The sequence below is a fragment of the Amblyomma americanum genome, chromosome 1 (genome assembly GCF_052857255.1).
Source record: "Amblyomma americanum isolate KBUSLIRL-KWMA chromosome 1, ASM5285725v1, whole genome shotgun sequence".
NCBI classification, from domain to species: Eukaryota; Metazoa; Arthropoda; class Arachnida; order Ixodida; family Ixodidae; genus Amblyomma; species Amblyomma americanum.
In genome coordinates this window covers 22,484,077-22,494,567 of record NC_135497.1, presented here as the reverse complement: position 1 = coordinate 22,494,567, position 10,491 = coordinate 22,484,077, and positions in this window count along the sequence as shown.

Below are 10,491 nucleotides of genomic sequence, written 5' to 3'. Positions count from 1 at the left end.
AAATGTCTATGTGAGCCTACAAAAGAACATCCTCACTGTGTACTGCCTTATACGTTTGTCTTAACTGTGCTAGGTACCCTGGCAAGCTGTACAATGAGGCTGCGTAAGCTCTGGTGTCCAGGTACCCAAACTTGGCTGGCGCATCTGGCACCGGCTATGTAAGTAGGCAGCTGAAGCCCTTCAAACTAATCTTGTAGGGACAGCAGACTTTCTTAAATTAACAGGGCGGCCTAGGTGTTCCGAGTATAATAATAATGTCTTCTCTGTTTATCAGTGGTAGCCGTACCATTTTCAATGACTCTGTTTTGGGCGCCACTGATAGAGGCATTCACACCACAGTGCATGCTGCTGGCATGGCTGGCTGATTCTCTTTCATAAAATACTATCTCACAAAAAAAAATGGGATAAAAAATTGTTCAGAAATTTCCTGTGGTACGTCGCTAGTGAGGAGGTCCTCTTTCCCTCTTGCTGCAGTAGCGGGGCAGTCATGAATAATACTTGTTGGGGGGCTAGTTGGTGCATGTTTCCAGAAGATGGTTGTAGCGCCGAAAAAGACAGCAAATTTGGCACACAATTTGAAGCATGTGGCAACAAAATATAAGGTTCCTGTGGTTTTTTCTACCCCAAAGAAACTGGCTGGCTTGTGCATTAAAACTGATCCCAACAAGGTAAACAAGACTGATTGTAAAAAGAAGCATGCAGCTCCGCTTGTTAAATGTGCCGTGGGAGTCGTATATCAGATTCCTCTCACATGCGGAAAGCACATTGGACAAACCGGCCGCTGTAATAACGACCAATTAGTGGAACATAATCGGGATTTACAAAATGCACTGGTTCTCATCTGCCACATCATTATAAAGCCTGCAGAGAAGAAAGGAAGATTAAGTGTGTGGCAAGGCTGAAAGAAGCAAAGGTTTTAAACAAGTAAGGACCAGACAGCCCGTGAACTGTTGGCGGCCTTCTATATTAAAAGAAACTGTAGCGATTGTGTTAGTGCCCCATCTATCTCCATTTATAAGAATGAAACTGCTTTTTTAGATACACGGACGTGAGATATGTGTGTGCCTAACCTATCTTTTATCCGGTTTTTTGTAAAACCCTCGCGCGCATGTGTGGTTCTTGCTACCCATCTTGATTTGTCCTTATATTCATTCGCATTCGCGGTGAATAAATAGTTGGAAGTTGTGCCTGTCCCGTCTTGCTTGCTATGTGTTGTCTTTTTCGGTGCTACAGCCGTCTTCTGGAGGTAGTCATGAAGACTGTCGAATAGGACGGTGTATTAAAGGGTTGTACGAGAGAGCTTGATAATCCTGGCCCAGCTTGTCTGGTTGGCATTTGAATTGAAGGGTCATTGGTTGGCCTAGTTATTAGAGAACTCCAAGTGATCAAAATTAATCCAGAAACTCCACTGTGGTGCCCATCGTAGCTGATGTGTCGTTTCAGGACATTAAAACAACAAAAAAGTTCGCCTCACAGTGAAAATATAATTGGAAAACAAAGCTTGAATTACTGGAAAGGAACTCTATGCTGCAAATTTGGTAATGTGCGCGCTACCATAAAAAAGTAATGTCGGCGAGAGATCAGTGTGGGTCCTTTAGTGTTTTTATGCTATCAAAAATGTGCTGCAATAAAATATGGAGCAATATCTATAGCTTCTCATGAGGTATTTTTATGTCCATGGGTGTTTACTGGTAGCTTGTGATCAACACCATCACTGTTAGCATGTATTTAATTGTACTGTGATTGCTTTTGTCAGTGCAAGTAGTAATGCTTGCATTGTGTGGGATGTTTTAAACACAGGACTCTTGGCGAGAAGCTCTCCGTTTCAAGGCAAATATGAGCGGAGAAAAATCCGTATCCAGCAGAATGATGGGGCAGATTCTCCACCGTCAAAAAAACCAACGAAAGATGGGAAAGTGGCCACGGTTGGCGGAAATGCCCTGCAGCGTGTTTTGAGGCCGTCTGTGGCATGCATTTGGATTTCATATAGTCCTTGTGCTGAAGACAGCCTGGTGTGCAGTGTGAAGTAGGCTCCTTTTGCTTGCAGGCAACTGCACCAGACGGGGAGGATGAGGAGAGTATTGCTGGCCACATCGAAGGAATGAAGTCCGCGGTACAAAAAGCTCGGACAGACATGGCTTACATAATAGACTGTATGCGCTGTACATTTCCTACCCGAAGGAAGTGGATTGGATCCGAGGATCCATCAGTGGAAGTGGCAATACAGAAATTTCCAGCATTGGCCATGAGCTCAATCGTAAGTTCAGTAACTAGACCATCAGTTAGCGAAGCAAGGAAAAAGAAATTTTCTTTTTCTTTTTCTCTTTTGTCTTTCTTTCTTTTAATCCTTTCCTTTTTTGATTTCAGTTGCGGTGCCTGCACTTTGCATTCTATCTTAGTGGAGGCGAAATACAAAAGTGTGGATATGCTGTGTGACGTCAGTGCATGTTTAAGGACCTCAGATGGTCTACACTGTCTGGAGCCTTTCACTACGGCGTCCCATATGGCCTGAATCGTCTCGGGACGTTAAACCCGCTAAAGCAATTAGGCGGAAGTGGTCTATATGTGCAGAAAATTCAGCTCAAATTTATTTCTCTTTGCCTCAGTGGAGACCTGATTGAATGGCTCGCACTGTTTGAATTTCAGAATACACCTAGGGTTGGTTCAGTGTAGCATGCCCTGATTCCACATTCTGGTCTTTTTGTTTTTGTTGCTCGACTTCTGCTGTTTAGTCGTTTATTTATTGCACGGTTCTTGTATGTGCTTCAAGTTGGTACTACTGGTGTTTGCTGGTGACCGCTGTTACATGGTGGACACTGAAGGGAAATATCGAACTAAGCAAAACAGTCAGGATATTCGTGAGGGACCGTACTTATACTTTCGATGCACTGCATAGTACCTGCATTGCAGAGAAAATCCACACAATGAAAGTCCAAAGATCATTCCACATTTAAGCGGAAATGCCACAGGAAAAAAAACAATTTTAAATAGTCCATCCAGAGCAGTGAAATTTTGTGTGCTTATACTGCTTTTCTGCTCTTTTCAGGACACTAATTAGTTCTCTTGTAGTGCGCACTTTTGCTCAGTGCTGCTAACAGGCCTCAAAAAACAATTTGTGTAGGTTTAATCTTACTTGAACCTGGTTATAACTAGAAAAAGCATTCGTGGGTGGTCCAACTCGCTCATCCATTGTAGATGAAGGCGGCAGACACAACCATTTTGTTGCAGCTTCTAATCACATGATCACCATGACGTCACACATGGTGGTGACGCCACCAAAGGCCAAAGGTTCTTTGCCACGGCAACTATTCCCTGTTGAATCTCTCCGTAACCAGCCAACTTGGGCTCTCTCCTTACTGGTGGCAGTGCTCGGCAAAGCCATCTACCGGTTGCGTGCCTTAAGTCTCAGCCACTGTGCCACTCTGCGGGTAGTGTTATAAAAGCTCAGAGGGCCTATAAAACACTACTAGGAAAGTTGGAGCCAGGGGAATTTCTGAGTTGTACCTGGAGTAGTAGAGCTTTTGCTCTAAAAAGGCCCTTTTGTAGAGCTTTTGCTCTAAAAAGGCCCTTTTGTGCGCATGCTTTCTCATAGAAAATGTTCACTGGGAACTACCAGCAGTAGCTTATTTTATAGCTTACTAACTATAGAATGCAGGGAAATAGCCCTGATGTAGTGATGGAAGTTCCTGGTGTGAAAAAAAAATTGTGATGTTATTGTTATGTTTTTGGGACTCATTACTGTTGTATCGTTTCTATACACTTGCATTAGAGATACTGCAATTCTTAGGCGACATCTGAAGCTACACAATGCAAAGGACACATTTGCCAAGTTTCAGTGCGATACGAAAAGTGCAAGTACCAAAAATTCTGGGCGGACTTCGAAAATTTGCACCCAGGATCTTTTGTAAGTCTCCATTCCATATCACGGTGAAACGTCGCAGATGTGTTCTGTAGAATGTGTATGTGTAACTTGCAAATATCTATTCAGAATTTCAATATCTCTGCTACAAGTTTAGAGAGGCTTCAAACTACACTAATCTAAGTAATGATTCTGAAAAACTAAAGGGTAACATCATCACAATTTATTTTTCCCATACTAGAAAAACTTTCATGACCAAATTTGAGCTAGTTTCCGGCATTCTACAATTATTAAGCCGCAAAATTAGCTGTTGCTCTTCGTACCCAGTGAAAATTTTCAATGTGAAATCGTGCACAAAAGGTTCTTTGTTTTAATCTTGTTAGCAACACTGAGCTAAAAGTAATCCTTCTACAAGGAAAATAATTATTGTTCTGAAAAAGGTAGAAAAAACAGTATAAGTGCAGTTTCATTGTTCTAGATAGATTAGTTAAAAAGATTTCTTTTAGTAGCTTCTCTCGTTAAAGTCCCCACGGAAAATGAAGCACAGTGACAATATTTGTATGATGCATTTGTAATGGAGCTCTACGGCCAATGAGAGGTGCCACCTGCCTGCCGGGGGCACTGGTGCATCTCTTAAAGGGACACTGAGACGAGCCCTATAAATTTTTTTTAGCAAAATCTGATAGTTCGGCATTTCATGCTACCAGTCATTTAAATGCTTACTGCTCATAGAAAACCTGTGCTGAAGTTTGTTGTGTCGACCACTACATTTCAATACGCAGCCTAGCAGTGAGAGGTGTAAGCAGTTTCTGGCACACTCATAGTGCTTCCTACCTGCCCTTATTGCATGAGCTTCCACACATTGTGAAGGCCACATTAGGCGAGCATCACTAATTTGGTCTGCAGGGACTGCCTTCTGTGGCTATGCTGAGCAGGAAAGGGAAAGGCGGGTCTTTGTTTAGTGAAGGCTGGAGAACTGAGGAGCAAGTGTCAATCTGCAGCAGAATAAAGTCCCGAAGAGAACGGGGACTAGGGGGATCAGCTCGCATAATAAATGCCCCCGCCCTTTTTTTTATGGAGCCATGCAAACAATTCTTAGATATGGCTGAACCAAGCCTTAGCTCTCTCTCGCTCACCTCATCAACTGCGCACTTTAAGCGGGATTCACACGAGAGAGGATTCTACCCCTATCGAGCGGGGAGGTGTGTACACATCACCAGAAATTGACGTCCTTGGGCGCCAGCCCAGGGGTGCCTGGCCTCTGGGATATGGGTCCTTTTGCTTGGCCAGCACAAAAGCTTCCTCGGTTGGAGGGGGTAAGCGGTCATTTTGTTGTAGTTTTGGGCCATAATATTATTTTAAGAGAATTTTGTTTCTACAGGTCAGGGAATATTCACTACAAGCACAGGAGCTGCTTTCTTGTGCTTCGGCACACTCTAATATAGTCAAGCAAGCTATTGACAGCTTGTCTCGAATCTGCTCTTTTGAGGTCACGTAATCACGCATTTAAGTTTTAACAAGCTAGTTGAAACGGTTGTTGTTAGCTGGGTTCCCCTGTGCGGTTATCACTTCATGCTGAGGCAGTTTTCTAAAAAAAGAAATGGTGCATATTGTGGAAGCAATGCAAAGAGGAAAAAATGATGCAGCTAAACTCGAAATACCATATGCACATAAGGTTGCTCATGAAAAAGAAAATAGCTGACAGACATGGTATACAAGTTGTGTTTGCTGCTGATCAAAAGCTCGCCCAAATTTTGTTGCACATTTTGTGCTATGGAAGAAAAAAAGGGCCAAAAAGTTTGTGCCATGTTGGAGCCGGGTTGTTTATGAAATTCTGTTGACCTGTGGGAAGACCCATGTAGGCCAACGAGGCACCTACGTTTGTGGTCATTAACATGTACAGAAGAACATTTATTACAGCATTGTGGCCACGGATGCATGTGGTAAAGATTTTGCACCAGAAAGTTGTTGGAAGCTTATGCATAAAAAAAAAGGAAATGCACTAGCGAAGTATCTGTGACAGCTCTTAAAAGCCAAATTGTGGATCTTGAAATTCTATGCATGAATGCATACTGTTTACAGCTGTTCATTCTGCATGTGTGTTGTTTTTTTTATATTTCCCTCACCTGAAAAACAAATTGCATAAAGCAGATAAAGTGGGCAATGTGTGATGCCTGTTTGTCTTGCGCTGGCGCTTTACTGCTACTTAGAACTATGAACCATCTTGCCTGACAGCAAGCTCCGCTACTACTTTACATTCTGCCTGAACTATTGTTCTTGGTTTATGTCTAGTTAACCCCAAATTGGCAGCTATCACTTCAAGAATGTGTTTGATATACAGGTCTATTGCTTAATTTGTTATGCCTTCTAGTGTGAAATGTAGCAGCGCATTGCTTGGGTAGTTAGTGTGGCGCACCTTTTATTTTGGTTATCTCCAGTGCAGCCATTCTGGGATGACAACGCACTTTCCTTGATGCCTCTTGAAGGCACTAATATAGTCTGCATGCAGTAAAAAGTTGGCTGGAGCAGGACCTTCGGACTGAAGCATATTGTAACAAGCAATAAAGATCAGAATTTATTTTTCATTTAATTTTGGTGCTCTTTTTATGTCTCCATGTTTCATGTCACTGTATTTAAAATTCATTCGCCACTCTTTCTCACGGCAGCAGTCACGGCAGCAGTATGCCTGTTGCGAAGCTTGGTGAAAGAAAGAGTGGAGACTTTCGTCCGCCCATTTGTAAGTTTCTAAAACCGCATGTGTGAGCAGCAATGTTTTTTGGGATGCTGGGGGCATGCAGTTCTTTTTTCGCCTTGAGAATGCATTTGCCTTTACTTTTTGTTCTTAAACAAGTTAAACAAATATACCGTGTCAGACTGAAGAAAACAAATACACAGTATTTGATATAATAACATAGCTTTGGATACTAGCCTTCATATTCTTGTTACATGGGAATTTTCAGTGGTTTCTTAATCAAGTTAAACAAATATACTGCATCATGCTGAAGAAAAAAAATACACAGTATTTTATATAATAACATGGCTTTGCATACTAGCCTTCATACTAATGTCACATGGACATTTTCAGAGGCTATGTAGTCCAGAGGCTTAGAAATTCTCAATTGCTATCGAACTCGAATCAGGTGTGCTGCTACAGTAAACTCTATCACCATTGAAGGATTCCATCTCACACTGAGGCATAGTGGCGTCACTATCGCAGCCAGTCATTGTTCAGGCATCCAAGCAATTGACTAATAAATGACCTGCAGAGCAGCTGACTTGGTTTAAATGCAACATTTTTGCTTAGGTGGCCTATTTAGCTAATTAGCTCTAGTAAGCCACCTTTTAATATGTATTAAGCATTGTAGAGGGACAAGCTTGCAAATGCTTCCTTTACATGCAAGGCTGGAGGTGTCTGAACTTGGGATTTCTCGAATGATTTGCAAAACACTCTTTTCTAAAACTTGTGTGTGCGTTTGTTCTTTTTTTACAGGATCCTGCAGCTGTGCACTATATCCCCAACTGTAGTGCAAAGAGGAGGCATTCTAACAACGTCAGATTTTTCTGTTTGCCTTGAGAAGATTTGTGTCAACGACACAAGCCTGCTGGCGGCACTTGCAACACAGATGGCCTTGTACTGGGCATTTAATATCGTTTTTGACAAAAAAGCACAGCGGTCATTTGACTTGCTGTGCAGGCTCATCAACGTCGACAGTGGCCTACGGCCAACACCACTTGTGCGTTTGGCACAAACTGTTTTGGGAAAATAAAAATTCTCAAGCTGAAATTAAATTGTCCAGTTTCACATTCCTACACATGTTCGTGGAGTGGTGAGAAGCACAGCCAACCTCAGCTAGCATGCCTGCATGGGTCTGGCAAGGATAACCATGTCATCCACAGGTGGATGAAAATTTTGTCTCAATGGATTAATGATTAGTCCTGGAAAATCATTCAAATGGATCAACAGTTCATCCTGAGGCGGGAAACATTTCCTCTCTCAGGGACCATTTCTGACGATAAACAGATAATCCTGAGGGAGTAACATTTGCTCTCCCAGGGATCATTTCTGAGGATCAGCTGTTAGTCCCTTAGAGGGTAACATTTGCTCCCTCAGGGATCATTATCAAGGATCAAGTGTTAGTCTCTTGAGGACCATCTGCAAGGTGCAACCATTAGTCTCTCAGCAGTTAGTCCTTCAGAGACTAACTGTATATCCCCTTGCAGTTGATCCCCAAAAGGACGAATGGTTGTGGCAAATCACTTGGTCCCCCAAAGGGACTAACCTCCCTACCCCCTTTTAGTCCTTTTTTTCTTAGAGTGTAGGGCGCCACTGATTCCGGCATCGTTGACTCTCCGCCGTTTCTCCATGCAACAACTGCTGCAGCCGGAGGCTTAACGCGGAAAGAAGTCAAGTCTCATACGAGCTTGCTTAACAGCCATGCCGGTCCCATTATGGAGAAACGCACAGCTGCGCATTGCCAGCAGTATACTTCCCAGGCACGGACATAGGGCGCCACTGATTCCGGCATCGTTGACTCTCCGCCGTTCTCTCCATGCAACAACTGCTGCAGCGGGAGCTTAACGCGGAAAGAAGTCAAGTCTCATACGAGCTGGCTTAACAGCCATGCCGGTCCCATTATGGAGAAACGCGCAGCTGCGCATTGCCAGCAGTATACTTCCCAGGCACGGACACAGGGCGCCACTGATTCCGGCATCGTTGACTCTCCGCCGTTCTCTCCATGCAACAACTGCTGCAGCCGGAGGCTTAACGCGGAAAGAAGTCAAGTCTCATACGAGCTGGCTTAACAGCCATGCCGGTCCCATTATGGAGAAACGCGCAGCTGCGCATTGCCAGCAGTATACTTCCAGGCACGGACACAGGGCGCCACTGATTCCAGCATCCTTGACTCTCCGCCGTTCTCTCCATGCAACAACTGCTGCAGCCGGAGGCTTAACGCGGAAAGAAGTCAAGTCTCATACGAGCTGGCTTAACAGCCATGCCGGTCCCATTATGGAGAAACGCGCAGCTGCGCATTGCCAGCAGTATACTTCCCAGGCACGGACATAGGGCGCCACTGATTCCGGCATCCTTGACTCTCCGCCGTTCTCTCCATGCAACAACTGCTGCAGCCGGAGGCTTAACGCGGAAAGAAGTCAAGTCTCAATACGAGCTGGCTTAACAGCCATGCCGGTCCCATTATGGAGAAACGCGCAGCTGCGCATTGCCAGCAGTATACTTCCCAGGCACGGACATAGGGCGCCACTGATTCCGGCATCCTTGACTCTCCGCCGTTCTCTCCATGCAACAACTGCTGCAGCCGGAGGCTTAACGCGGAAAGAAGTCAAGTCTCATACGAGCTGGCTTAACAGCCATGCCGGTCCCATTATGGAGAAACGCGCAGCTGCGCATTGCCAGCAGTATACTTCCCAGGCACGGACACAGGGCGCCACTGATTCCGGCATCGTTGACTCTCCGCCGTTTCTCTCCATGCAACAACTGCTGCAGCCGGAGGCTTAACGCGGAAAAAAGTCAAGTCTCATACGAGCTGGCTTAACAGCCATGCCGGTCCCATTATGGAGAAACGCGCAGCTGCGCATTGCCAGCAGTATACTTCCCAGGCACGGACATAGGGCGCCCACTGATTCCAGCATCCTTGACTCTCCGCCGTTCTCTCCATGCAACAACTGCTGCAGCCGGAGGCTTAACGCGGAAAGAAGTCAAGTCTCATACGAGCTGGCTTAACAGCCATGCCGGTCCCATTATGGAGAAACGCGCAGCTGCGCATTGCCAGCAGTATACTTCCCAGGCACGGACACAGGGCGCCACTGATTCCGGCATCGTTGACTCTCCGCCGTTCTCTCCATGCAACAAACTGCTGCAGCCGGAGGCTTAACGCGGAAAAAAGTCAAGTCTCATACGAGCTGGCTTAACAGCCATGCCGGTCCCATTATGGAGAAACGCGCAGCTGCGCATTGCCAGCAGTATACTTCCCAGGCACGGACATAGGGCGCCACTGATTCCGGCATCCTTGACTCTCCGCCGTTCTCTCCATGCAACAACTGCTGGCAGCCGGAGGCTTAACGCGGAAAGAAGTCGCGTCTCATACGAGCTGGCTTAACAGCCATGCCGGTCCCCATTATGGAGAAACGCGCAGCTGCGCATTGCCAGCAGTATACTTCCCAGGCACGGACACAGGGCGCCACTGATTCCAGCATCCTTGACTCTCCGCCGTTCTCTCCATGCAACAACTGCTGCAGCCGGAGGCTTAACGCGGAAAGAAGTCAAGTCTCATACGAGCTGGCTTAAACAGCCATGCCGGTCCCATTATGGAGAAACGCGCAGCTGCGCATTGCCAGCAGTATACTTCCCAGGCACGGACACAGGGCGCCACTGATTCCGGCATCGTTGACCTCTCCGCCGTTCTCTCCATGCAACAACTGCTGCAGCCGGAGGCTTAACGCGGAAAGAAGTCAAGTCTCATACGAGCTGGCTTAACAGCCATGCCGGTCCCATTATGGAGAAACGCGCAGCTGCGCATTGCCAGCAGTATACTTCCCAGGGCACGGACATAGGGGCGCCACTGATTCCAGCATCCTTGACTCTCCGCCGTTCTCTCCATGCAACAACTGCTGCA